This window comes from Ceratotherium simum, chromosome 8, assembly GCF_057802395.1.
Source record: "Ceratotherium simum simum isolate JZ-2026a chromosome 8, ASM5780239v1, whole genome shotgun sequence".
In the NCBI taxonomy this organism is placed as follows: domain Eukaryota; kingdom Metazoa; phylum Chordata; class Mammalia; order Perissodactyla; family Rhinocerotidae; genus Ceratotherium; species Ceratotherium simum.
In genome coordinates this window covers 29,377,430-29,405,117 of record NC_141907.1, presented here as the reverse complement: position 1 = coordinate 29,405,117, position 27,688 = coordinate 29,377,430, and the positions used below count along the sequence as shown (strand labels likewise).

At 32.3% G+C, this 27,688-nt stretch overlaps 1 long non-coding RNA gene across 1 annotated transcript in view; it reads left to right on the top strand.

Annotated features, from left to right (window-relative positions):
- LOC147916419 (uncharacterized) overlaps positions 1 to 27,688 on the top strand; it is a 164,486-nt gene that overhangs the window by 113,117 nt on the left and 23,681 nt on the right. Inside the window, exon 2 of the long non-coding RNA XR_015552900.1 lies at positions 25,107 to 25,268. This is a non-coding gene — a long non-coding RNA (uncharacterized LOC147916419). The remainder of the gene's footprint in view (positions 1 to 25,106; positions 25,269 to 27,688) is intronic.

Genomic DNA, 27,688 nt, shown 5'->3' with positions numbered 1-27,688 from the left:
ATTATTATAAAGTTTAAAATGACCCAAGTTGAAATTAAAGTCATAATGCTATTTTTTTCTTATGCTTTGAATTATGGAAGTATTCATGGTAATCTTTGAATATGTACTCTCTTTTTTAAAAAAACCCTAAAGTAGCATTATATTTCCTTCTTTATAAGTGGTGTTTCTTTATCACACAAAATTGGGGTTCTCTTACCAAATGTGTGTAAAAAAAATTCAATTATTGCAGCATCAACTTTTGGCAAAAGAAATCAGATTCATTGCTAGATCAATTGCAAGAAGACAGAAGGCAACAGCTCTAGATCTGTCTCCCTGATCCAGGGCTTGGGGCAAAATTTACAGGATGAAGGGCAGGGCAGTCTGAAGTGTAGAGATGGATGATTGGTGATAAGGAAAAGTGAGGTAATTGATGATCCACACAAGCGTAGTCAAGGTTCATGGCTCTTCATAGGAGCATGTTCACAAAATGGTGGTGTTAGCATGATGTGAGTGGGGAGTTTTCAGCCCTTTTACATCAAAGAGGTCACTTATTGGGCATTTGTGCAGGCCTAGTTGATGCGTTGGTAGTCTCAACTGGCCTGAACTGGACAAGGGGTCTCAGTTCCTGAAAAACTACTCTTAATTACTCTGTTGATAGGATAGAATCTGTCGAACTGGTCCTAGAGGGCCCGTGGTTACCTTTCTGTTTAAAATTCAAGGCTGTTGTCATCTGTTCACAACATCCTAATATTTCCTCATCCTTTCCAGTTGACTTTGCAATGTATCACTTGAGGGTTTGGAGCAACACATACTAATCCTCCTTTTTATTTTCTGCAAGTGTTTGTAGGTAACAACACTAATAGCCTCCATGCTTCGTTAAGTATTATATTCAATTGTCTCTACAAATTCGTATGATATGAGCCATTAGCTGTCTTCTGAGCCTTTTGTAATTGGGAGTTCAAACCATCAATAATACGCTAACATGACTGATTTTCACAAAGCTGTGATCACAATTCAGATTTCAAAATCAGGGGAAATGATAATTTTTAATGACCTAATAATTAACTTTAGTAACTATTAGCATTTCTGTTGGCTTTCCTGCTAGGAGTCTTTTCCTGTTGAATTTTTTTCTGTACCCTACACAGATATTGATACTCCCGAATCACTACTCATTACTGAAAAAGCCAATTTACAAAGGCATGAAGTGTTAGTGCTGATTTTTTATTCTAATCTCCCATTTAAAGCACATATCAACTTGAAAGGTTCAAGCCAATTTATCTGGCTCCTGCATGAATATTTTGGTCAGCTAGGATTATGAATTCTACTTGCAATTTCTTTCTTTATTAGAGAGTTATAATTAATAGATAGTTTTGGTTTTTATTAACTCAAGTCTCTATCTGCTTTTGGAAACTGCTTTGGTCTTTTCATTTTTATCAACCCCTCTTCTAATCAAAAGTTTCCTGAAATTTACCTAGAAGTCTTTTTCCCCCATAGGTTTCATATTTAAGAAGATTCACATATATATGGAATTTTTGTATAATTTATGGTTCACAAGTTCTTAATATTTTTAGGTATATCATAATTGGTCTCAGTTCAATTTTGGGTTAGAGAGAAAATAAATGATTCATAATGGTATCCAGATGTCTTTTCCTTACTTTCTATACAAAACATGTTTAAAAATAGGGTAGGCAGTTCTCAAACTCTATCTCCAACAGGCCTCCTAGAGGAAGGTGGAGAGAAGGAGATGCTGATTAATCTTCAAATCCATTTTTTTTTTTTGCAACTCATTACTCCATTTCAGCAATAAGCTTTTGCAGCCATTGTCTTTGGTGCAAAAGCTTCAAGTGTCCTTATAATTTTTTCATCATTCCAATAGTAAAAATTAAACCTTAAAGTTAAGAAGGATTATAAAATATTTTTGTTTTATGAAAAGCATTTTCAGTATTTAATGTATATAAATGAAGGTATACTAAAGAAAACTTAATGGATAATGAGGGTTTTAAAATGTATCTAGTTTTTTTATTAACTGATATAAGTTCAATATATCTTTATAATACTCTTCATTATAAGAGCTGTAGCTTCTAAGTATACGTTTGGACACATGTATTTTAGCACAGAGCGATTAAGCACATGCGCTAGGAATTAAAAGAAGTCAGTTTGAACTAATATGTCAATATTCAGTTGCTGTGTCATCTTAGGCAATTTACCTGAGAAGATGAGAGAATACCTAGAAAAAGTAATACACGAGGCAAGGCGGTTCTACTCTAAATTAATGATTACTAGCTTCAATAGACTATCAAAAATGGTTGGCAATCTTACTATATTTCTCATTTACTTTAATCTCCTATTTTTCATAATACCTATTTCAAACTTTATCTACTAAATTTTTACCCCCTTTTCCCCTTCTCATTCCCCATAGATGATCAAATCTCCCAATTTACAGAAAACTTTAATTTACATAAAACCTAATTTACAGAAGCAGTGAGATGAGGGATATCTACCCTTGTTTGTACATGTCTTAACATCCTTCTCTACTGCCTTAATAGCTGCCCTTCTCTTATTAAAGTAAGTCCTTTAAGACAAATGACATGCCCCATGATTCCTTTCAGCTTTATACAATAGCTAAAATCTTGTTAAAGCCAGGAAGAGAATGAGGTTTTTTCCCTTTAAGTGGCAAAGTAAGAGTTTAGGAGAGATCATGAAGCAGTATATATAGTAGATTAAGAGCTCCAGAAGAAAAAAATGTGAGAATTTTTATCAAATTTTACCCACAAATATTATACAGAGTGAACATAGTAAAAATTTTCAAGAGATTACAATGCTAGGAATTCTCAATTTGGTGTACTCTAGTTTAATAATGTCTCCTAGTAAGTGATATACAGAACTTAATCCATATCTCCAACTAGGTTCACAGAAGTTTGGATAAGATTTATAGTCTAGGCCCCCTTCCCCAACCCCTATCCCCACCAATTTCAGTAAAGGACAAGTCTCCCACCTGCATGCTCAAAAACTGTGAGTACTCGTCTCTCCAATACTCCTGAGAAGGTATCTCCTACACAAGACTCAAACTTCCTAATGTGTTGTGCAAGACATCCCTTTAAGTCTTTATGTATTGTCTTGCATTAAAAAAAAATTCCTCTAGGAGAGAATTGTCTAATTTCCTGGCCCAGATGTCACAATGGCGGTTCTGACAATAGTTAGGTGTTGGTGCATTTGAGCTTTACAATAGACAATAGTAAACTCAGTTTTAAATGTCTGAATTGCTCCTTATTGAGAACAGAAACTTTACTTCTTAGCAATTTCAGTAAACTTGTCACAATGAATTCTTGGAAAATGGTACAACTTGCTTTCTTGGTAGAAAAATCTCACCTTGTGAAGGCTATTTTGATGTGATGAAGTTTTGTTTGTATTCTCATCTTTGTATTAATAGGAAGTAGTATAAAAATAAAAAATGATTTATGCTTATTTAACCTAACAAACAATACAGATTTTTAAAAGAATTTATCAATACAATATCATTCTCTTTTCTATTATTCTCCATGAACTCTGTTCCTCAATAACACCTCCCCAAAGTTTAGTGGAAATTACTAGAAAAAAGAATGCTTAGGTTGTTTTATGGCTGATTTAATTCTTGACTTCTTCACTTATACTGTCAAAAATATAAATTAGTGTCAGATATATCAGTGACTTTTTAAAAGTTCTCATCCTTTTCAGTAAGTTTAGGATAGGTTATTACTTTACTCTACATTAACCCTGGGCCAAATTGTCATACCTTGTGAATATGGGATGATTAACAATATGGCCCATTATAGCTTTGTCTTTAAATAAAATGCAATATAGTTTATTAAGACAAATGTCTTCAATTTTAAATGCTTTTAAGCAATACATATAAGCTAGTATTTACGTGCTTCTTATTTATGTCTAGATAAATCATTCCTTTTTATATTTCTATTATATGTAGAAAAATATCTGTGGTTACTCTCACCCCAAACAACCAGCTCCTTTGTATTACCTTCCCCCGCCAAAAACGTTAAATATATCTACTTTTTTAATTGGCTGCAGGATCCAGTTATTAGATAGTCCATTTACTAATATTAATGATTATATGAATCTGTTGTATTATAGAGTATATCTATGGTATGTATTATATAATGTATATATATAAACCATATGGATTATACATCATAGTTAATAATTATTGCTTCCTCTATTCATTAATTCAAATTTCATACTCAATAAAATATCATCTAGTCTCATGTATTTCTTATTCTTGAGACAATTGTGTACACAAGCACACTCAAGAGAACTAAGTTGTTGGTACTGCTGCTGGTAGGCTAAAAATCTGGCCCTGGGTGGTCAAGAGGCCAGAGAAATGAATAAGATTTAAAGAATACTGACACAGTTGGTGAAGGAAGTAAAGTCCTGTGTATTCCTATGTTAGAGTTCATTCAAAAGCAAGTAACACGTCATCAAAGATAAGGAAATTGTCTCACTCCTGAAGAACCCTGAACAAAAGGCTCCTGGCATTTTAAGGAACCAGGGCCAGGGCAAAAGAGAGAGGGAGGGCTAGTAGTGGAAAAGTACTGAATGAGAGTGGAGAAAAGTGTTTTAGTAAAGGCCCCCAGTTAGGAGGCCTCTGAAAACGGGTACCTGGTATAGGAATGCAGATATGCATATGAGTATGGTTGGCCCAGGAGGGACTGAGTTCTTGACTGCAACTCCCTCAGTGAGTGCAGTGCACTGGCTGTGTACCAAGCTGGTGTGGGAGGGCAGCTTCCCCCATGAGGCCTGCTAGGCAAAGCCTTTGTGATTGCCTACCGTTAGGTGCAAAAGAGCACACATAGGATTTTGGCCTGATGCCAAACTTTTTATTTCCTTACGGGTGCGAGCTGGCCTTTGCATCTGTTTCTTCATGTGTGAAAAAGAATAATACCAACTTGGTAAATTGAGTATGAGATTAAGATTAGATAATGTATGTAATATTTCTTAGCATGGTATATATCCCTAAACTTTCTCGGTACAGGTTAGCTAATACTGGCTTCAAGAAGCTGGAAATTTTCAGAAAATTTCATTAAATATTAAGGGAGAAAAATTATAATTACATATGGATATAAAAAGAAATAAAATAGCTGAAACAGTATAAGTTTGAGTACCGTAATAGTTGGCTTTTGATTGGAGCTGCCAGTTTGTATCTCAGTATATTTACACTCCTGTTATATTTATACCCATGTCCAATGGTCAAATTCAATTTTGCGTCTACTTTATCTTGTTTCAGCCTTTTTTAATATGTATGTTTCATCTTTAGACCCACTCTACAGGAACTGTCTCAAAAACATTTCAAAATTTCCATGGTCAAAGCCAAGAGACCGATTATCATTTTCCAGTTCAACTTGTGCCCACACACTACCCCCAGAGCTCCTTATTTGTTCTAAAAGACAAAACATTTTTCCCACGTGATTACCATCAGGAATGAAGGTATATTTTAGGAAGATAAAGACTATGAATAGGCCATCTTTTGTTCATAGGTTTGTAGTTTTACCCTTACAGACATAGTAAGGTCATAATATCTGCATGCAGTAACATAATATTTAATAGAAAAAATAATGAATCCAATAACATGAAGGTTATTTCTGTATAACACTTGACTTGGCAAAATAGATGACTACCAGGAATGCCCAAAAGTTTAGATTATTATTTAATAAAAAACAATCATTTCTACTGCAGACTTAAAACAGATAGTTTTTTATTTTTTGTTTTGTTTTGTTTTTGTGAGGAAGATTAGCCCTGAGCTAACATCCATGCCTATCTTCCTCTACTTTATATGGGATGCCGCCACAGCATGGTTTGACAAGCGGTGTGTCGGTTCACACCCGGGATCCAAACCTGCGAACTCTGGGCTGCCAAAGCAGAGCACACTCACTTAACCGCTACGCCACCAGGCAGGACCCTAGTTTTTATTTTTTAACAGTCGAGCTTACTACTATTTTTGAATGCATAAATATATAATAAATTATTTAATTTCATTTGGAAGTTAACTGATTAAAAATATATAATATATAATTTATTAAGTAATTATATTTCTGAGCACATTGTTACATAAAACCGTGAAGCATGTTTTCTTTAAGAAGAATCAATTAAAATTATTTGGAACATTCAATTTGGAGTTAAATCACCACAGTAAATTACTTTCTAAGATTATGAGTGTGCTTGGCTTATTGTTCTATGGAATTTATAGTGCGCAAACGTGTTAGAATAGCCAATTGAGTTTGCAATGCCCTTTTTCCATTGAGTCAAATCAGGAAGCTTACCATAGAGAGAATGCTGCCTTCCTTGCTACTCAACCTCTATCTGAGTAACTCTAGTGAAACTTAGGAAGAAGTATGAATTTTTAAACAAGACATGTACCTATGTAGCATATATCTTCCTGAGAGCTAAGTACTCAGAAACTACAATAGGAGCTAACATTACATTGCAAAATAAAACAAGCATCGTCGCTGTCCTCATGGGTTTTATATAAACTTGAAGAAAAAGGTCTCTTTGCTACTAGCTGTCATTAGTTAGTAGAAAAACACGACACCATAGATATCCTTTCATATTGTATCTTCTCAGATAATTTTTCACATTTTTTCTCCCAATTTGTTGAGAATTGTGCTGAGATATAAAATCCAATAGAAGCGTAAACACTCAAGATAGGATAAGTTAAAGTCATCCGATCTAGTTCTCCACTGGATGCTCTGTGCTCCCCTATCACAACACCAAGAAGAAACTTCCAGTCTATTCTAGTATATTCAGTAATAGAAAACTGAAGCTTTATATAATCCATTAATTTGATTTTTTGGCAAATTTAATTAAGAAATTGTTGTTTATATTCAGATGAACTTTGTCTATTGTACCCATTAATCTTTAATCTTAAATCTGTCTTCAGTCTGGTCTTTTCTTGTATACTTGAAGAATACTGTCACGTATCATGTTTAGTGAACAAAACTGAACATAGTGCTCCTATGGTGATCTAATCAGCAGATTAGGGTGATACTGTTTCTTCCATCATCAACATTTTGTTTCCTTCAACTAGGTTAATTAAAAAAACCACGATTTACAACAAATATAAACGGTCATTTGTAAAATGTGTTTATTGTTACCACTATACTGATAATAGCAACTACTATTTCTACTACAGTTAACACTGCTAATATTACCTTTATTTATTTGATTCCTTATGATTTCCATATTTTATATATATTATCTAAAATGTAGGTGAAAATCCTATTTTAAATATCTTGGAGGGACAGGAACCCTACATAATCTCCTGCCATATGCAAATAGTAAACTAGACAACATAAATGAAACATCTGCTTTTATATATTGAACACTAAGTATTGTAGGAATGTAATTTCTAAGGGAAGAATGATAGAGAAGCTAAGCCTGAAAATTTTGAAACTTTTTAGTTTTCTCCCTGGAGATAAATTCTAGTCCACAGGTGCGTAGTGGAGCTACAAAGAGCCTGACATTTTCAATGAGTTGAAGAGTTAGGGGAAACTGAGGTAGAAGTGTATTAGCAGAGTTCTAGATATGAAAGAGATATGCAGAAAATAGCTCCAAAATCTTCCTGGGAGTTGTCACGAGTGATTACTGAGTAGTGGGCCTTAAATAAATAAAGTGAAAGTCCACAAGACAAGGCCCAAACCATCAGGAAGTTGTAAGCTGAACAGTTCCCAGAGTTCACACAAAACAGCAAGATGTTCTGGCCAGGGTGCAGAGTCCAAGGGATTCCCAGGTGTATTCAGTGGAGACTCCAGAGGTGTCACAATTTAGTAATAAGTGTAAATTATATCTGGAGTAAAGGCTACAGTTTAACTGCTTTAGTAAATCTTAAAACTTGTATTTGAAGTAATTAAATGGATACTCTTTGAAGGAAGAGAACAAAATCTCGACACTCAGAAAAGTAAAATTTACAGACTCTAGCTTTAATCAAACATTAATAGACATAACAAAAAGCAGAATAATCAAGATAAAAATCAATCCATAGAAAACTAGGAATAAGAAATGATGGAACTAGCAGATACAGATGTTAAAACAGCTGTTAAAACTATGCACAAGTATATAAAGGAAAACATGAAAATAATGAGGAGATAAATGAAAAGTATAACACAACACTCAACAGAACTTTCAAAAGTGAAAACTATGATATCTGAATTGAAATTTCCACTGTATATGACTAATAGTGAATAAAACACTGCATAAGAAAATATCAGAGCATTTAAAAACACAGCAGTAGCATGTACTCAGACTGAAGCACAGAAAGAAAAACGTCTGAAAAAACTATAAAAAAAAAGCCTCAGTGATCCGTAGATTAATATTAAGGTGTCTAACATGTGAGTGAAGGTCCTTATAGAAAAACTGAATGATAATTTTCTAAATTTGATAAAAAATATGTCCACAAATACATAAATACCAGGACCCCAATAAAAAGAATGAATAAAATTCCATACCAAAGCAAATCACAAATAAAATTACTGAAAATAAGTGATAAAGATGTCGTAAAAGAAGCCAAAAAAAGAGAGATTTTTTTGTACAGAGGAACACATATAGGGATGACTCCAGACTATGCAAACCAGAAGATTGTACAGCAACTTTATTAGAGTGATGAAAGAAAACAAACAAAAATCTTCAACATGGAGTGTTATATCCAGTAAGAGTATCCTTTAAAATAGAAGGAAAATAAATATTTCCCCACAAGTAGAAGCAAAGAGAATTTGTTACAAACAATATAATAACAATACAATAAATGTTAAAGAAAAGTAAGATTTTAAGTTAAAATGCAATAAATGTTAAAAGGTTCTCAGGCAAAAGGAAAATGATATCAGATGAAAATGGAAATCTACACAAAGGAATGAAAATTGGGTATGTCAAATATGCAAATAAATATTAAAAAATTGAAAAAAAAACTTTATTAACTAAAATAGCTTAATTGAAATTTATAGAACACTGCACCAAACAAAAGCTAACATAGTATTTCCAAGTATTAATGGGGCATTCAATTAACTAGATAAGATGATCTATATAACATGTATAAACAAATTTTAAACACTTAAAAATCATACAAGGGATATTCCTGTTCATAACAGTATTTAATTAGAAAATCACTGGAAATACCTCAAAAATTTGAAAATAAATAAATAAACAATCACCACCACCAACACAGCAATAGTTTTTAAATGAGAAATCACAAGGGAAATTAGAAAAATATTTTGAAACTGAATGAAAATGAAAACATGGTCTCTCCAAATTTGGGGATGCAGCTAAAGCAGTTTTTAAGGCCAAATTTGTAGCTTCAAGTGCCATAAATTATTACTATTATTCAAATGCTTTCAATTTAGAAAGATAAAATTATTAATTCCATGGTGTAAGCTGCCACTTTAATAAGCCAGAAAAAGGAATGCAAATCTTTATTTAAATCTTAAATAAAGAAAAGGAGGAAACAATACAGATAACAATGGAAAACATTGAAACAGAAACAATAAATAATATTGACAAAATCAAAAGCTCCTTCTTTGTAAAAAATCTATAAAATTGGTAAATTTTTAATAGACTGATCAAGTATTTAAAGAAAGGAAGAAAGAGAGAGAGAGAGAGAGAAACACAATTTACCAGTATGAGGAATTAAAGATCAAATATCACAACATCATAAAGACATTGTAAGGATAATAAAGAAATAGTATCAACAATAAAGTTTGAATGAAATAGTGTTGTAGAATATCAGCAGAAATGAGATTGACCTCCATCCCGAATTTGGTTCAGATGTAGACTGATGATACCACACATACACTAAGAGTGTATGAAAAGATTTATTATTTACATGATAAGACTGTCTGGGGGAACAATCTTTTCATGACAAGGCTTTCAGGGGAGAGCAGAGCGGCTCACAAGCAGGTCCAAAAAAATGTCTTGAGAGAACAGGGAAAGAGGAATGGCTTGGAGTTTTTATGGTGGTTAGGTGGGAGGGATGGGCTGAGAGCTTCTGCACATGGACAGAAGCCTGTATGGTTTGACGTCCTGCCAGTGCCAAAGGAGGGAGGATCTGAGTTTTCATATTAGCTTGCAGATATATGGGGCAGAAGGCCAAGAGGGAGGGTTGAGTCTTAAAAACTATCAGTTGAAAATGGTGTAAGCCTCTTTACCACAAATGGACAATATCCTTGAAAAATACAAATTATCCAAAGTGACTCAAGAAGAAATCTTGATTACCATTATAGCACTAAACAACTGAATTCCCAATTAAATCTTTCCCACAATGAAAACTCTTGGCCATATGGCTTATCTGGTGAATTCTATCAAACAATCAAGGAGAAATAATACCTATATCATCCAAATTCTTTCAGAAAATAAAAGTCATCATTTCTTGATATCTAAAACATAAAAAAAGCAATGTAGCAGAAGAAAACTACTGACCAATATTCCCTTATGAATATAGATGCAGAAGTATCCTTAACAAAATAATAGCAAATGAAATCTAGCTAGTAACTAAAAATATCATCATTAATTGAGGTTCACTCCAAGAAATCAAAGTTAATTTAACCTGTTAAAATCAATTAGTGTACATTTCCAAATTCATAGAATAAGGGGGAAATCATATGATCATCTTGATACATGCAGAAATATTATTTCCCAAAATTCAACACTTACTGCTAATTAAAAAAAAGCAACTCTCAGAAAACTAGAAAGAGAATGAAATTTCCTTTATTTTATAGAGTATCTACGAGAAATCTAAAGCTTATATCATATTTAAGTAGTAAAAGAGTGAATGTTTTTGCCTAATTACATTCCCAATTAAGAAAAAACACAAAGCTAAAATGTTCACTCTTTCCACCTCTCTTCAACAATGTACTAGAGACCCTAGCCTGGGTGATAAAGCAAGAAAAGAATTAAAAGGCCTGAAAATTAAAAAGGGAGAAGTAAGTACGTCTTTACTTGCAGAATACATGCTAATGTACATAGAATATTCTAGGAAATTTTTTAAAAATTTACTAGAACTAAATGAGTTTAGGAAGACCCACAATCAAAATATGAACATTGTATTTCTATATCTTAGCAATGAACAATTAAAAATTAAAAAGTAGGGATAGATTTAACAAAATATGTAAAAGATATGTACATTGAAAACTGAATACATTACTGGGAGAAATTTTTTTTAAAAGGCCTAAATAAATTGAGACATATGCTATGTTCATGAATTGGGGAGGATTCAATATTGTAAAAATGTCAATTCTCACTAAATTGATAAATTTGATGAATTATGTTTAAACTCCCAGAAGTTTTGTAGAAACTTAGAAGCCAATTCCTAAATTTATATACAAATCACCTACTGTAGCCAAACCAATTTTTTAAAAAGAGGAAAGAAATTGAAGAATTTGCATGACCAGATTTTAAACCCTATTATAAAGCTTTATTATTCAGGACAACACTATCTTGGCTCTGGTAAAAGGTTATACATATTAATTAATGCAAATCAAGAAAGAACCCAGAAAAAGGCCAACTGATTTCAAACAAATGTGTCAAGTCAGTTCCATTGGGAAAGGAAAATCTTGTCAACAAACTGTTCTGAAACCATTGAATATCTTTATAAAAAGAGATTAACTTCAACCCTTGTTTATTAGTCAGAGTTCTCCAGAGAAACAGAACCAATAAAACACATATATACACACAGAGGAAATTTATTATGAGGAATTGGCTCATGCAATTATGGAAGCTGAGAAGTCCCGTGATCTGCTGTCTCCAAGCTGGAGACCCAGAAAAGACTTTGGTGTAATTTCAGTCTAAGTCTGAAGACCTGAGAACCAAGGAATCCAATGGTATAAATCCTAGTTAAGGGCAGGAAACGATTGATGTCCCAGTTCATGCAAGCAGGCAGGAACAGGGATGAATCCTCTCTTCCTCCCTTTTTAGTTTTATTCAGGCCCTCAATGGGTTAGATGATGCCTACTCACACTGGGGAGGGTAATCTACTCTACTGAGTCCACTGGTTCAAATGCTAATCTTACAGGTACACCCAGAAACAATGTTTAATCTGGATACTCCATGGCCTAGTCAAATTGACACATAAAATTAATCATCACACCTTACCTCATACCATACACAATAATTATCTCAGAATGGATCATAGACTTAAATTTAAAAATCAAAACCCTAAATTTCTAGAAGAAAACATTGGAAAAAACCTTCATAAACCCAGGGTAGGAAATGATTTCTTAGCTAAGACACAAAAAGCGTGACCATTAAAGGAAAAATGAATATTAGAATTTATCAAATTTATGAAAGTTTTCTATTTGAAAGACACTGTTAAGAAAATAAAAATGCAAGTTACAGATTGGGGACAAAATATTTGTACTATATCTAGTCAATGATTAATATCTACTATATATAAGAAAACCTTTTACAGAAGACAAATTACCCAATAAAAAGTGCAAAAAATTTGAAAAGACACTTTACAAAATATATGTTACTAGCTAAGAAGACGTTGTTTAAAAAAATGAAATGTCAAACCACAGGCTGGGAAAAATATTTGCAAAAAAATCTATCTTTGCATAATATTTGCAAATATTTGCCAAATGTATATATACAAAGAACATTTATACTGAATATATAATTAACTTCGACAACTCCATAATAAAAAGACAAAAAACCCAACTCCAAAAAAGGGCAAATATTTGAACAGACACAAAGAGAAAAGATATATGGATTGCAATAAAAAGCAAATGAAAATATATTCAACGTTATAAGTCATTAGGGAAAAACAGCTTATAACCACAATGAAATACCGTCTCACACTTATTAGAATAGCTAAAGTTAAAAAGCGGACTATACCTAGTCAATCATGTGGAGCAAATAGTATTCTTATACATTGCTAATGGGAATATAAAGTAGTACAAACACTTTGGAAAATATTTGACAATTTCTTATTTCAAGGTAATAATTAAAAAAAAATTGTTATCCATATATCCCAGTAATTCAATTCCTTGGTAATTTACCATAAGAATTAAAAACCCGTGTCAACACGGTCCTGTACAAATATATTCATAGTACCATTATGAAAAAGTTTAAGAAAACATAAATCTAATCTAAAGTAAAGGAAATCGCATCAATGGTTGTCAAGTCACAGTGGTTGAAGCAGATAGGCAGGGGGGGCTCAAAGGAATATTGTAGGATGATAAAATGGTTCTAATTACATAAGTGTAATACATGAGTCAGAACTAATTTAAACATATACTTAAAATGGGTATATTTTATTCTATGAAAATTATGCCTCAGTTAAACTCATATACAAAAATAGATGGTCTAGAATAAGGGCCAAATTATTTCCCACTACAGGAGTATTACATATTAAAAACAGTGCTTTAATCAATTGAAATTAATCTAGTATAGTTGATTGTTCTAGTTGAAATTAGAGATAGGTTTTGCAAATTATGTGGCTTTAGAAAAGAAACAGGAATGTCACCCCAGTTGTTATAAACACAGAAACAATTTTATGAAAATATATCTACATTTTCTAAGCAAAACTAACAGACAATTTGCATTTCCTAATTACTTGAACTTTTTGTAATGAATGGATAATTTATGGTGACTTTTTCACATATATGGTCAGAATGCCACGGAATAACTAATTAAAAACAATTGAAGGTGTATTTTTTTCCTTCTTCTGAGCTTTTGTTTCAGGTACAATTGAATTACATAAATGATTTGTTAATTCTTTTAACAAATGTTGTTTGTATAATGTCTATCATGTAAAGAAAGGGCTTGCTATTGATGACCATAGCAATGTAATAGATAACAGTAGATGGATAATATAAACATAGTCATCCTAGTGATGGGTTCACATTCTTGCTTGGAGGTTCCAAACGAAGGTTTGTGACTGGTCCCTGGTGGCTTGATGGTAAAGTCACAATACACTCATTAAGTGTCAAATATGACCCTCAAAAGTGTTAATTCAGGGGCTAGAAAATGAAAATGATTTTTACCATATTGCCACAGGAAGGGAAATTTTTGCTTTGAATAGACACAGTACAGAGTAGTGCAGAGAACTTTGGATTTGCCGTCAGAAAATTCAAGTTATAGGTGTGGTTCTTTCAAAAGAAAAGCTGTTTAGCCTTGAATAAGTAAAATAAAATCAATGTCTCTTCTTCTTTTTCTATTATTCTTTAATTTTTAAATATGGCACAATAATGGATATCTCAGATATCTCATAGCATTTGTCCGTACATGAAAGCCCTTTAGGGTCTGTAAGACGTTGCAAAACTTCGCTCGCACGTTCCTAACTCGAGGTTGGTCTCTGTAGTAGGTAGTCTTTGGTGCAAACCTTATTCCACCCAAGACAAGGTCTTTAATCTTGGGCAAGTTACTAACCTCAACAATGGCATCTTAAAATACAGATTATAACAGTATTAATTCATATGAGTATTTTGAGAATTACATGAGTCAATTCAAATAAATTTTTATCAAGGCATTTAGTACATTGTACATTCACATTAAATAGTATCAAAAAATTATCCTTCTTTATCAGTACAAACATCATAATATAGGTATTTTTAATTTTAAGTTTCCTGTTATCTAGCATATTTCCTTGCACACAAACATTTATTAAAGTAATAAAAACTAGTCCTTTTAGAGGAAATCATACTGATTTTTGAATTTGCATGTGGTTTTGATACATTGGAATGAATGATTGCCAAGAGTATTTTAGTCTTGGAACCAATTATCCCTCAGTTATGTAGCTGCAGATGGTAGAGATTCTTCTTCATAATTTTATTTTGGAAAGTTTGTTATGCAGCAGTCACAAAAACTATCCTACCAGGATAAAAAGTCTTAAAATAATAACTAATTCTTAGCTAGTTTTCTTTAAGATTCTTAGCAATAGTACAGCCTGATCAACAGAGTTACAATTTGGAAACCTGTCTTGAAAAACCTATTTCATAGAATACCTCTGAACTCACATACTATCAGTTCATATAGAAATAGTCTTTTCTCTTGTGACCATTTACTCTATCAATATTGCAAGGCACTTGGAGCTACAAGCTCAGTCTTTATCTATATAAATATTTTTCAATGTTAAGATTTTTTTCAGATTGTAGTATCTGAAAAAATGTCTTACACATTGTTAAGATAGAAATACTACTGGATTTTATCTGAATGTAAAATAATTGGAAAATAAAATATGTTAAATAAATAGCATATTTACATGCATAAAGTTAATATACCCTTTGAAATAAAATTTGATTCAAGATTACATATGCATGCATGACGTGCATCTTCCAGTGTAATTATCAAGAAAATGCTGGACTTTTGGCCATTACTAATTCAGCTTGTAAATAAGAATTATTGACAGAAACAGTTATGAAAGTGAAAAGTATAACAGACCAACTTGTATCATTGCTATTTAGGAAGGTCACTCTTTTTAGAAAATGCCTTGCATCTTTATGACTTTTTCAGTCAACAATAGGTAATAATTTGCTGCTAAATATGCTACATTGCAAAGTCCATGCGTGAGCACCAACGATCGCTACATTGCCACTGATGCCAATGACTGTAAGATGAGCTATTGTAAGATGGTGCCAGCGATTGCAAGAACTATTAAAATGTGAAAAGATGTGCATCTTGGAATCAATGTCCAAGATCCGTACCAATAAGTTAGTTGAGGAAGAAGTTATTGATGTACTTGTGGCTGCAATATAGCTAAACAAACCAAGTGGAAAATTTGAGAAGTTTGTTAAAAGGATGGGGGAAAAAAGAAAATAAAACAAACAGAAATAAAAATGAACTACTATCACCACCATAACTACACAAAAATTTCAAAGCGTTTTATTAATTCTCTGAAATCTCGGATGTTTATCTATGCCTTATATCTTAGGATTTACCTATTTCTGAGACAATAGTTTCTATGGTTCTAATTTGAGTTCAAAGGCAGAAATGTACTTAGTATTTTAGAAATAATAAGCTGATAAAAAGCGTAACCTGATTTATCTAAACTTTATGTTAGGTTTTTTTAAAATTTACCAATTTTGACACCTCTTCTTTCCCTGTTAGAAATACGTTACTTAACCTTGAGTTTTTTTTCAAAATGAAATACTTTGTTTTTCTGATTAAAAAGCAATTAATTTTCATAGTTAAAAGTTTCGATGGAAAGCTTTGAAAGAAAAGTGAAAGTTCTCATTAACACCTCCTCTATCAGACATCTACTATTAACACATCAATTAACATTTTTCATGAATATGCAAATATATGCATATAAATACTTATATTCTCAACAAAATGGAAATCGTTTGGCTACTTTTTAGTAAACCTCTATCTTTGTATGCATATTTTAATAACCAATATTATTTTAAAAACCCTTTTCAATAGTTATTAATTTGTGGTTTTGGGTTGTCAGAAAAAATGAGTGCTTTAAGCTGGTAGCTTGCAGCTCTTGGAGTAGGGGTTGGAAAAAACATCTAAACTTATACTTTTATTACACATTGAATGATAGTGTTTACATATGCCTCCATAGAGGCAATTTTCATACATTTCTCATCAATTTATAAATTTAGAGCTTTAGGTACTATACTTTCATATAAGTCATTAGAGGAAATATTCCATAATAATCAAAGTATTTTCAAGAACAAATTTTTTATAATGGTTTTAAATAAAGTGAGAAAGTAATATCCTGTAGCAGTCTCATTTAACTTAAAGAAAAACTAAATTAAAATATATGATTATTTTTATAATGTAATAAATAGGGCCTGATTATTAGTATATATTTTATATATATTATATGATATAGATTGTAGCATTTTATATCTATACATATAGATATATGTGTGTGTGATGTCTTCTATGCATTTCTGAGATCATATTTAGCAAAGAAATTCCAAAATTTAGTACCTAACAACTTAAAAATAACTGAGAAGCACCAATGGTGATCTCAAGATAACTCTCAAAATCATTAGACAGTTCAACAATCAAAAGTAAACAATGATTATAATTGTTTGAAAATTATTATAAAAATAAATTTTATTCCTATGAAAGGTTGGAAATTCAGGGGAAAAATGGGAACAGAGAAAGTAAAGAGAAAAAAGAAAGGTGGAAAGAGAATAGTGTGGCAAATGCTGGGCAACCGTAAAAGAAAGAAGGTCATAACCAGAAACAGTCAGGTCAAGGACTAGGCTTTAGGATGGGTGGGTGAAGTGAGCAGAAGAGCAGATACAATACTAAGAAACACAGTCACCCTCCCTATTCTTAGGCTCCACATCCACGAATTCAACCAAGCTTGGATGGAACGGCCTAGGATGATTGCTTTTGTACTGAACATGTACAGACTTCTTTTTTCTTGTCATTATTCCCTAAACAATACAGTATAATAACTATTTATGTAGCACTTACATTGTATTAGGTATTATAAGTAATCTGGAGATGATTTAAAGTATGTGGGAGGATGTACATAGGTTATATGCAAATACGATGCCATTTTATACAGGGGACTTGAGCATCCACAGATTTTGGTATCTGTGGGGTCCTGAAACCAGCACCCATGGGTACTGAGGGATGACTGTAAATAGTGGTAAAAGAATAGGAGAGAGGTTAACTCTTTGTCCTTTTGGGTTAGGTGATAACAAAAACTACTTAATGTCCAATAACCTCTAAAGATATCATTGTCCCACGCTAAAAGTACATTCTATGGAAGACAAAGAGGAATGTTGTTCAGATGAGCATGTTCATGTGGACGTTTCTGTATGGGGGTATGTGGGTATTTAAGTAATTTAATGAGACAGTGATATGTAAAGAAACAACGTATACTAAAAAACATGTTTTGTATATACATAATTTGAGCTTCACCATAAATTTTATGACTAAGTATAAAATTGTGTTTTGCTTGTTAGCGATTTATGATTATATTACACCCAAGGGATTTGGGATATCTGAATTTGATATGTAATATCCTAATTTGCCAATGATCTGTCCAGTGTGCACATGCCAGAAGTTTCTTCTTACTAAGACTATGAAAGTGAAGACTGTTTACATAGACTTTTATAAAATGAAGAGTATATGCAATAAAATGTCTTTATTCCAATTAGGATATCATTTTCTTTTTGAAAATGTTTGAAAAGATCATTTTTCCTCTTTGTTTCGTCTTCACCACTCAAATAAATGATCACTTGTTGGTCCAGATTCTGAGATTTTTGGACAATTATAGCTTCATTTTGTTACCACTGTTCAGTTAGACATCTGCCTTCCACATATTAATTTATTGAGAAAAGCAAAGGAGTTTATGATTTCCTTTAAGTGATAACAAAAGGAAAACAACAGGAAAGCAGTCATTTAACTGATCTATGTCTCAAGTACTCTTCAAGATAATTTGCTCTCCAATCCCATAAAACTGTATAAAGCTGCCAATTGAAAGCCAGCATTCTAGGTATGGTAAAGGAAACTTTTGAGATCAATATAAGCCTTTGGTCAGACTACCAACACTATAATTTTAGTCCACTTAGCTATTTTGCTCTCAAATACATAATATCAATTATTGACTGCTCCAGCTTGCTTTGTCATCAGTCACGTGATGAAACGTAAAGTGGCTGCCTTGTCATCTTATATATGCTCCATAGTGACTGAGCTGGATTCTAGGCCTCATCATTTCAAAATCTGACCTCTTTTGATAAAAAAAAAAATAGAAATCAGGGAAATAGTAATACTGGCATAATCAGGATATTGAGATATCAGATTGGGTCTTTGATACCTTTAGCTCCAAGTGTTCAATGTTGGATTTTCAGTTAAATTTAGGCCCAGAAATTTTTGCTCTGATACCTAAAAAAAAAAAAAAAAAAAAGAAAACAAAACCTCCATAAACTTGAAACAATCCTAGTTAAAGTAGAAGTGGTGTTTGTACTTCATTAAATTCTTGACGAAAAAGCCATAAAGTTTTAGATGCTATTCTCAAGTTTAAAAAGTAATAGAAATGAAAAAGATTGTCTAAAGAATAAGAAATTGATGTGACACTTGATTTAATATTGGATGTGGCAGCAGTTGCATGTTCTATTGGCCAGGAAGTCACATTCACCTTTGTGAATTGGAAGCAAGGAAGAAATAAGTTGTCATTAGCAGATTTTTCCAGAATCCAAGATTTATAATATGTCACTACTAACCGCATATCTCATGAGAGCTTTATTAAATCTGCAGCAACATTCTAGCATAAAAGTGGAGTAATCAAAAAAGACTAAATTAAGTTCTACAAACTCTGTTTAAGAGGCCAGGGAAGGCTAATACTTTTAAAATATTTCCCTCAAAAATGTTTAAATTTAAGTAGTCAAACTTGTAGTTGTCAAACAATTAAGTTTTATATAGACCCCAGGCTCTGACAAAAATGATAAGAAAAAGAAAAATAAAAAAGCACTAGTGAATGGCTGTGTGCTCAAGGTATTGATAATTTATATATGATATATACCTTGGGTAAAGTAGGTTCTAGAAATGGAAAGACGGACCTGAGAGTGGGAAAGGTCAGACCTGTTTTTCTCAAATGGCATGGACTATAGAAACGAATACAGGGTGTCTGTCTAGGAGAAGCTGTATTTTTCTCTTTTGTCATCGAATAGAGCACACTCTGCATAAAGACTATAGGAGTCCTCTGCTGCTAATTGTGTTCCTCTTATTTGCAGTTTGACAAATTATTGGCTTCAGTGGAAATGGCTGGAAGTCTCTACTTTTAATGAAAGCAATCTTATTATTTCTCTAGAGTTTCATTTTATTAACTTTCAGACATAGATAAATGTAAAGAATTAATCATGCAATGTATCACGGTTAGCACATACTTTTGATTTCAACAGTTTTTCAGGGAGTATAAATTATTTTAAGAAAAGAAGACTACAAGCAATGATTTGTCAAAAATCTATCTTTAATCTTTTGTTATTGATATTTAATGTAGTAATATTTTATATCAAATTGTAATGCCCCCAGTTGCCAAACAGCTAACGACAATGTGATATGTATATTAAATAATGTTGAAACTAATACCTGAGCCTGGATTCTTTTTCTTATCAATTAAAAATTCCATAAGGACACATAAATTATACAGCTTTGAATCTAGTACCTTCGAGTGTTTCCTGGGGCTAGATCAGCATTTAGTCTGACCTGATTTAATAACCATATTGACAAGAAAGCTAAATTATTTTACTGAACTGTTGAAGCTAGAAGTAAAGATGCCTGTGATAGAGCTTTTAACTTGATGTGTGATCAAAATTTCAAATGTAGCAGAAAGATTTGAAGAAGCAGTTTAGACATAGAATCAGGCAACTGCATCTAATGAGAGCATTGCTAAAATGTATATTCAAATTTGGACAGAAGCAACTATCTAAATACTTTCTTTGAAAATATAATTTGTTTTATTTATTCTGCGAAATAAGCACTTTTGGACAATGTGTTTTTGAGTATTGATTTTAATTGCTTTTTAGAAATAATTGTATTTGTTTTTGCTGGGAAGTTTGCTATGTTGAGGTTGTGTTTAAAGCACTATTAAAGTGTCACAATAATTGAAAGTGTTATGTACCAACACTTAGCACATTAAAGGATATTTGTTCCCAAAAATGGGATATTGATAATTGATTTGCTAGAAGTTGTTAAAATTGGTGTGAAGATTAAAATATGAGACACAGCAACAATTATTAGTGCAGAGGATGATGACCTGATTAAATGTAAGTGTAATGCTTTAAATGGATGGATAACATAGAGGCAACAACCTGGAAAAGGATGTTGCTTACTCCTTTTTATTTACGAACAAATTGATTAGGTAAAAAGAACAGATTCCACATTAAGTAATGATTTATATAAAATGGATATCCTTATGTTATACTTTCTTGTATTATGTAATAAATTCCTTTACTATTTGACATCCACTTACTCAATACATACAATAAGTGGCAGACATTTTACTAAGTACCAAAAAAGATGAATAGGAGAGTTTCTCCCCTCAAGATGATTACTTTTTGGTAGGGAAGGTAAACATAAATCATACAAATAAATATCTATCTATACATTCACTTTCTAAGAGCAAAATTAAATATTTGGACTATTATAAATATTTATGTCATGGAAGCATATACCAAAATAAAATAAAGGACATCTGAATTCACACAGTTCAACATTGCTTATACATTCACAAAGATAAATGTCAGCCTATATTTAATCAAATAGCTACATATATAGCCCTCACAACTATGATTTTTTTAGTGTTGATTATCAGTCTCTTTTTTTTCTCCTAGCCAGAGGTTACTGGGGACTTCTTGGGCTCATGTTGGTGTATTGTTTCTTCTTTTTCCCTCTCTGCTCATATGTTCTAAGCCTGTGCAGTGCCAATATTGATCTCTGAATACCCACTGGTGTGTAAAAAACTTGAATCACAACAGATGTGATTCTTAACATATGTTTAGAGTTGCTTAAGTTTCAATCTTTGCAGTACAAAGTTTGTATCACACACACACACACACACACACACACACACACTCATATTTCTTTCTTATTGTACTGGTTTTAGGTTGGAAAACTGACTGACCCTCTTTTTGCCATAATGGCTGGATTGAAAACTGACATTAGAATGCTGTGTTTTGTTTTGTTTCTTTTTTGTTTGTTTGTTTTTTAATTGAGTTATTAGATGTTGCTCTTGAGGATTTGTATACTGTAGATATGAATCTGAAGAGATCTATGTGGGAAACAGATTCTGCTAGGATTAATTTCAAGTCTAACAAATCATCATGAAATAAAAGACTTTTGATTAGTATTGCTTTTCCATGAACCATTCAACCAAAATTTTTTTCCTGCTTAACATGTTTCACATGTATATCTTTACAAGCTGGTTTCAAGTTTACTAAGTGAATTGGTTGTAATGGTGGAATCAAGAACATTCAATTTAGAAAAAGAGAGACAAACTTGAAATAATATTTCAGATTCAAGTAGAGCCAAACTGCATTTAAAATTATTGCTTAATATTTTCTTTTTTTGTATAGACCTCCCAGAGGGCTTCAGTTTAGCTCTTTTATCATCTACTTATGGAGTGCCTTTTATTTTTGTTGATTTCCTTAGTGCTTGATTTAATTGTTTCAGTAGCCTATGTAGAATTTGGGGTCTCTTGGGAATAGGTTGTGATCTCTCATAAATCTTTCTCTCTATTTTATTTTATGTGCATTTTATAGATGAGGTAGCAAAGTGCTATTGAAAGTGGAGAAATTCACATTAGGGTAGAAAGTCATTAAAATGCGAGATTTACTAAGATCCTATTTACCATATATTTCAGATGTAAAAATAAAAGAACAGTTTTTCTTCCTTCTTTGTGAAACTAATCACTCCTGATTTATTTTGTGTAAGTTAACTAAATAAAAACCATCTTTTAAACTTAATATGAATTTATCAAAGCCAAATTCAAAATAAGCATACTAATGTCAGACCAAGTCTAATATATTTGAACACTTTTAACACTTCTTAAGAAGTTTTACTGCTTTCATTAACTAATCTTTTATATTATTTTGTTTATTTGTGTTATAGTTTACAAAATAAACCAGTGTTATAAAATTAAAACTGGAGAACTCGAGACTACCTAAATTCTATCATAAAATCCTTAAAATAAAAATCAGTGTGCATCGCAGTACAAATTTAAATATGTCATGAAACTTTACATTTGATAAATGTGAGAACTCTTCAATTAAAATAAAAGGAATATTAACCCATGAAAGAAACCTGGATATAACTGTCTTCAGGGAAATGTAATAGTATTTTCGGCTAAGGTTGAAAGATTGAGTTCTACATCAGGGTCTAGCATCATGACCATAAGCAATTTAGTGCCATCAGGATCATTTCCTTGTTCATCATTAAAATGGGGAGGTTGGAGTACGTAAGCTATATGTTCTGAAAATCTAAGCTTTCTCTGAGTCTTTAAAGTTGATTTTGGCTCTGTTTCTTGTTTTCCAAAATATATAATAAAGTACTGCAGCAGGAGTGCTCTAAATTTTTTTTCCTTTTAAGCATGTTTATTTATTTATTTTTTTAAGTTTCTGCCATATCTTTAGAATAAGTTATATTTAAAGATATATGTTATTTTTTTTTAATTTTTTGTTTATTGCAGTAACATTGGTTTATAACATTGTAAAAATAAGATATATGTTATTTTAAAGTCTAAAAATATTCACATTTTTCAATAGTGACAAAAGACATTTTCTTATTATATTTCCTGTTAAGTTTTTGTGATTCTGGATAATGTTACCACTTGATATACAAATTGTATCTGTAACTTACTGTATGCAAACACACAGCCAACAAATTTATCAGTAATGAGAGAGGAACAGTTAGGAGTTTTGTTTAGTTTGTATTTGTGCACAGTAAATTTCAAAATGTTAGTTTTATGGGACAGAACAAGATAAATATGAAAATTAAAATGTCTTATCATAGTTTGTCCTAGTCTGTTTGGGCTACTACAACAAAAATACTACAGGTTGGGTAGCTTATAAACAAAAGAAATTTATTTCTCACAGTTCTGGAGAGTGTGAAGTCCAAGGTCAAGGTGCCAGCAGATTCGTGTCTGGTGAGAGCCTGTCTTTTGGTTCATAGACAGCTGTCTTTCTGTTGTGTCCTCACATGGTGAAAGGGGTGAGAGCTCTCTCGAGTCTCTTTCATAAGGGCACTGATCTTACTCATGAAGGCTCCACCCGCAAGACCTAATCACCTCCCAAAGGCCCCATCTCCACATACTATCACATTGGGTATTAGGTTTCAACATATTAATTTTAGGAGACACAAATATTCAGACTATAGCATAGTGACCAAAGAATGACATGTAATATCTCTTCCACACAATTCCATAGAAAATGATGTAATGCATTGGAAAAGAAATACTGGAAAGTTTGAAGGTCTGGGTTCTAGTCTTTGGCCTGCACATACCACTTTTGTTTTGCTGTAGCCAGGCTGTCTACCTTCTTTTAACCACACAGTCCTCATCTAGGAGATACTCTTGGTAGCCTCTGGGATAATCCTCAAGGTTTCGTCAAGCTCTAACATGTTATTTTATTAAATCAACAATAGATCAAAGTAACGTGAAACATGAATGTTCAAATAGCATGAAAAGTTATGATGATGTATATGAAGACCCATGGATTATTCCCATCATAAAAAAATGTATATTTTACCCTTTAATTATCCTTACTAGCATCCTATCTAAAAAAGATATGTTTTATTATTTATTATTTAGTGTTGGGAGAAGTTAACAAAGCTTGAGTGCTACACACAAGGATAAATTTAAATATATTAAAAACCATGTTCTGATCTGTAAATTATTTTTTGTGTATATAATGAACATGTAGTGTTTTTCTTTCAAATTTTACTTCTGAGCTACAATTATCTCCAAATACGTGTCTGTATCTGCCTAATCTTCGGGTTTCCAGGAGTGATTGTAAAGAATTTAAAAAATAAATCCCTTTACAATATCTTATGAAGTGAATATGTGCTAGAATAACTTATTATGGTGAGGAAAATGATATATCACATTGTGGTTTCATTAATTCCATACTGTGCTAAAAGCACTGATACAAAAGAAGGACATCAATTAACAAATAGGAAATTTTACAGGTAAAGGGCAAGTAGCATTGAGATATGTTAGACAATACAGTCAGATAAAATAATCTGATTTCCAGCTTAGAAAAGTTTTAATGGAAACTATGGATAGTTGCTCAGATAAGCCAGAGGAGGAAGGAAGAGTCCAATTGCCCATCATTAATCCATTTCATTAAATTCAAGTGTTTGAGCATTTTAAGGTAAATAGGAATAAAGATAAAAGCTGAAAGCTATTTCCTTTTCAATCAAAAACAAGATTAGGAGCTGACATTGAACTAGAGAGACCGTAATTTAAACATACTACCCTCTAAACTTTTGAAGCCCCTTGAGAATGGACTTTTATTAATATGGAAGCACTTGCTTTGTATATTAGCTGTATCCCATTGGTGCATATTTCTGAAGAGTATAACTTAGTCATCACTTCTTTCTATTGTCTTCTTATAGATAATTAACTGTCTAGGGGCTGCTGATGACATCATTATTAACTCTTTGAAATAAGCCACTGTGTCTTCTGAATACAGGCAGACGCAGTAAAGCACTGGGTGGATTTTTACGTCACTGGAAACTCATCAGTCAAGAGACGGTAGTCCTGCGAAACAGATGACTGACATTAAAGAGGTTTATTGCTTCTGAAAATGCCAACTCCTTCTAACAGCTTACTGAATGTCCCTGCCACTCGAAAGGTCAGTGTGTAAGAGATGACTAATGCTGTTGTCAGAAAGCTTATATATTTCAATGCCATCTTTTATTGCACCTTTTGTTTGGCACATACAGGGTGAAAGTTATATTATTTTTCATCCACTTGGAAAAGCAGATAATGGATAGAATTCATTTACAATCACAATGCTTCGTTAAATACATTCTGCATGGAACAAATCAAACTTATTGGCTTCATTTCTGTAACTTTCTGTTGAAGTATTTAAGGTTATACCATGAGTGATCAAAAATTACCTCTTGAAAAAGATGCTATGCTGACACCTTTGACAGACTTAAGAATAATTTCTGGGTTGAGCCTGCATCTAGGTAAGCATCTATGCTTCAACTATGAAGGTTCCAATACCCAGATCAGGAGGGATCAGATTGGATCAGAGGGAGAAAAATGATATTTACCTGTAGCTAGCTTTTCCTAAAGATCCTTTCACAGGTAATTATATAAACGCAAGGACACAGTTCTATATAAATGTTTGTGGTATTAGCACAATTCCTGGCACATTGTGGTTGTAAAATAGATATATGGTGAATGGAGGAATAAGCAAATGAAGTCTGGAAAAATAGCATCCAATAGTTGCTATGGGCCCTGTTCTTCCCCTAAAGTCTGGCCAATATTAGACTCAAATATACTAAATCCATATAGCCTCCTTAGTTCCCTCAGCTTCAAAGTCTCCAATTCACATGAACCAAAGAGAGTGATCATTGATGCTGTATGATCATAAGTGTCTGGAAGTGCAGCCCTGGCAGGGAATGGAAAATGCTCTTATAATGTTTCTCTGAAATTGGTTTTTATATTTGAATCATATTCAAGTATGCTTATTCTTGAAAGAAAGTCTAGCATATTCTCTGGAAGAAAAATTGCTCTGACATCCAGTACCTGAAATGTCTTTCCCGTACTCTACACTAGCCCTCCATTTTCCATCTGAATATAACTTTAAAACTTTGTAAAATATGAAAGGCTAACTCTACCTTAAAGTCCAGTGCACTGGCTTACCCTGAATAAATTGTTCCTATCCACTTTAAGAAAGTTATTTGACCCTGAAATCTGACAGATTAAAGTATACCAGAATATGTCGATTTTTTTTTTAGAAGAAGCAAATTATGTATCCTAGGAATAGAGTGTCTGCTACATTAATGTGGTTGACCTCTGGTCACAGTCTGTCCTTAGCCAGTGACTACTATATCATTTATATCAAACAAAGAAATGTTTTAAAGGAGGCAAGGGAGGTTAGTGGCATTTGTCACATAGTTGTGCAGAGACATCTCAGGTAATTTCTTGAGCTTCTGATGCATTGTGCTATTAGTCTTAATTTTCTCCTGCCGTTTCTGCATCGACTAAAGAAGGGGATAAATGATTTTCTTAAGATCTGCAAGGGAATGTAAAAATAAGATCAAATAACTTATATTTAGCAAAGAAAGTAAAAAATGAGATGGTTTTTAATTTTAGAAGATAGGCCTGGCATATTATAAGTCCTCTTTAACAGATTTTTTTGTATGTTAAATGTTTCCTCATCAGGTTACATTTTCTGGTAATTTTCATAGACTTCTAAGATAGAGTTTTCATATATATTTAGATTAAAATAAAATACTTTACGTGAAGTAAAATACACATAACATGAGGCTTTAAGCAATATTTTACTTATGTCGCTGTATCCGTGCTACTAAGAAGCAGTGCTATTTAATTCTGGAAGTCTGGTACAGTGAAGAGTATTTTTTACTAACTCTTTCTCATGCAGACAATATGAAAAGAGAACTAGGATTTAAACCATGAGACGTTAATTCTAGGCCAATTTGCCACTATCTAATTATGAAATAGTAGATGAATTAACTAGTGTCTCTGGGCATCTTATAAATCTTCTTTTGACTGAACACATTGCAATGAACAATATCTGAAATTCTGTTATCAATATCTTTAATTTTAATCTCTTGAGAACAAGACCAGAATATAGGCTAAAATCTTCCAGTATTTGGAAGTGATTTTTTATTACACATATACATGTTTTTCCTATTTCTAATCCTATATCCCTACTACTATAAACATGTATTGGGAAGAAATTTAAAAAGCCATATGTACACAGAATTTATTGTTTATTGAGGTATCTGAAGCTGCCAAAATAAGCATTTTATTAAAATACTTGGTTGAAATCAATTAAACACAGATTTCTTATCTTCAGCCAAATTGACAATATCATCATACCTTTATGGTATCGAAATGATTCCAGCATGCCTCCAGATTATTTCAAATGAGGAACATAAATGGTAGAGTAAATGGTAGAATAAAGCTCTGATCCAGATTCCCTCTCTGGTAAACCCTAGGGATTATATATTAGATTTTTTAAGGAAAGGTGTTCAGTGGTAAAAGATTGGGCCAGATATCAATTTAGAGTCTCTC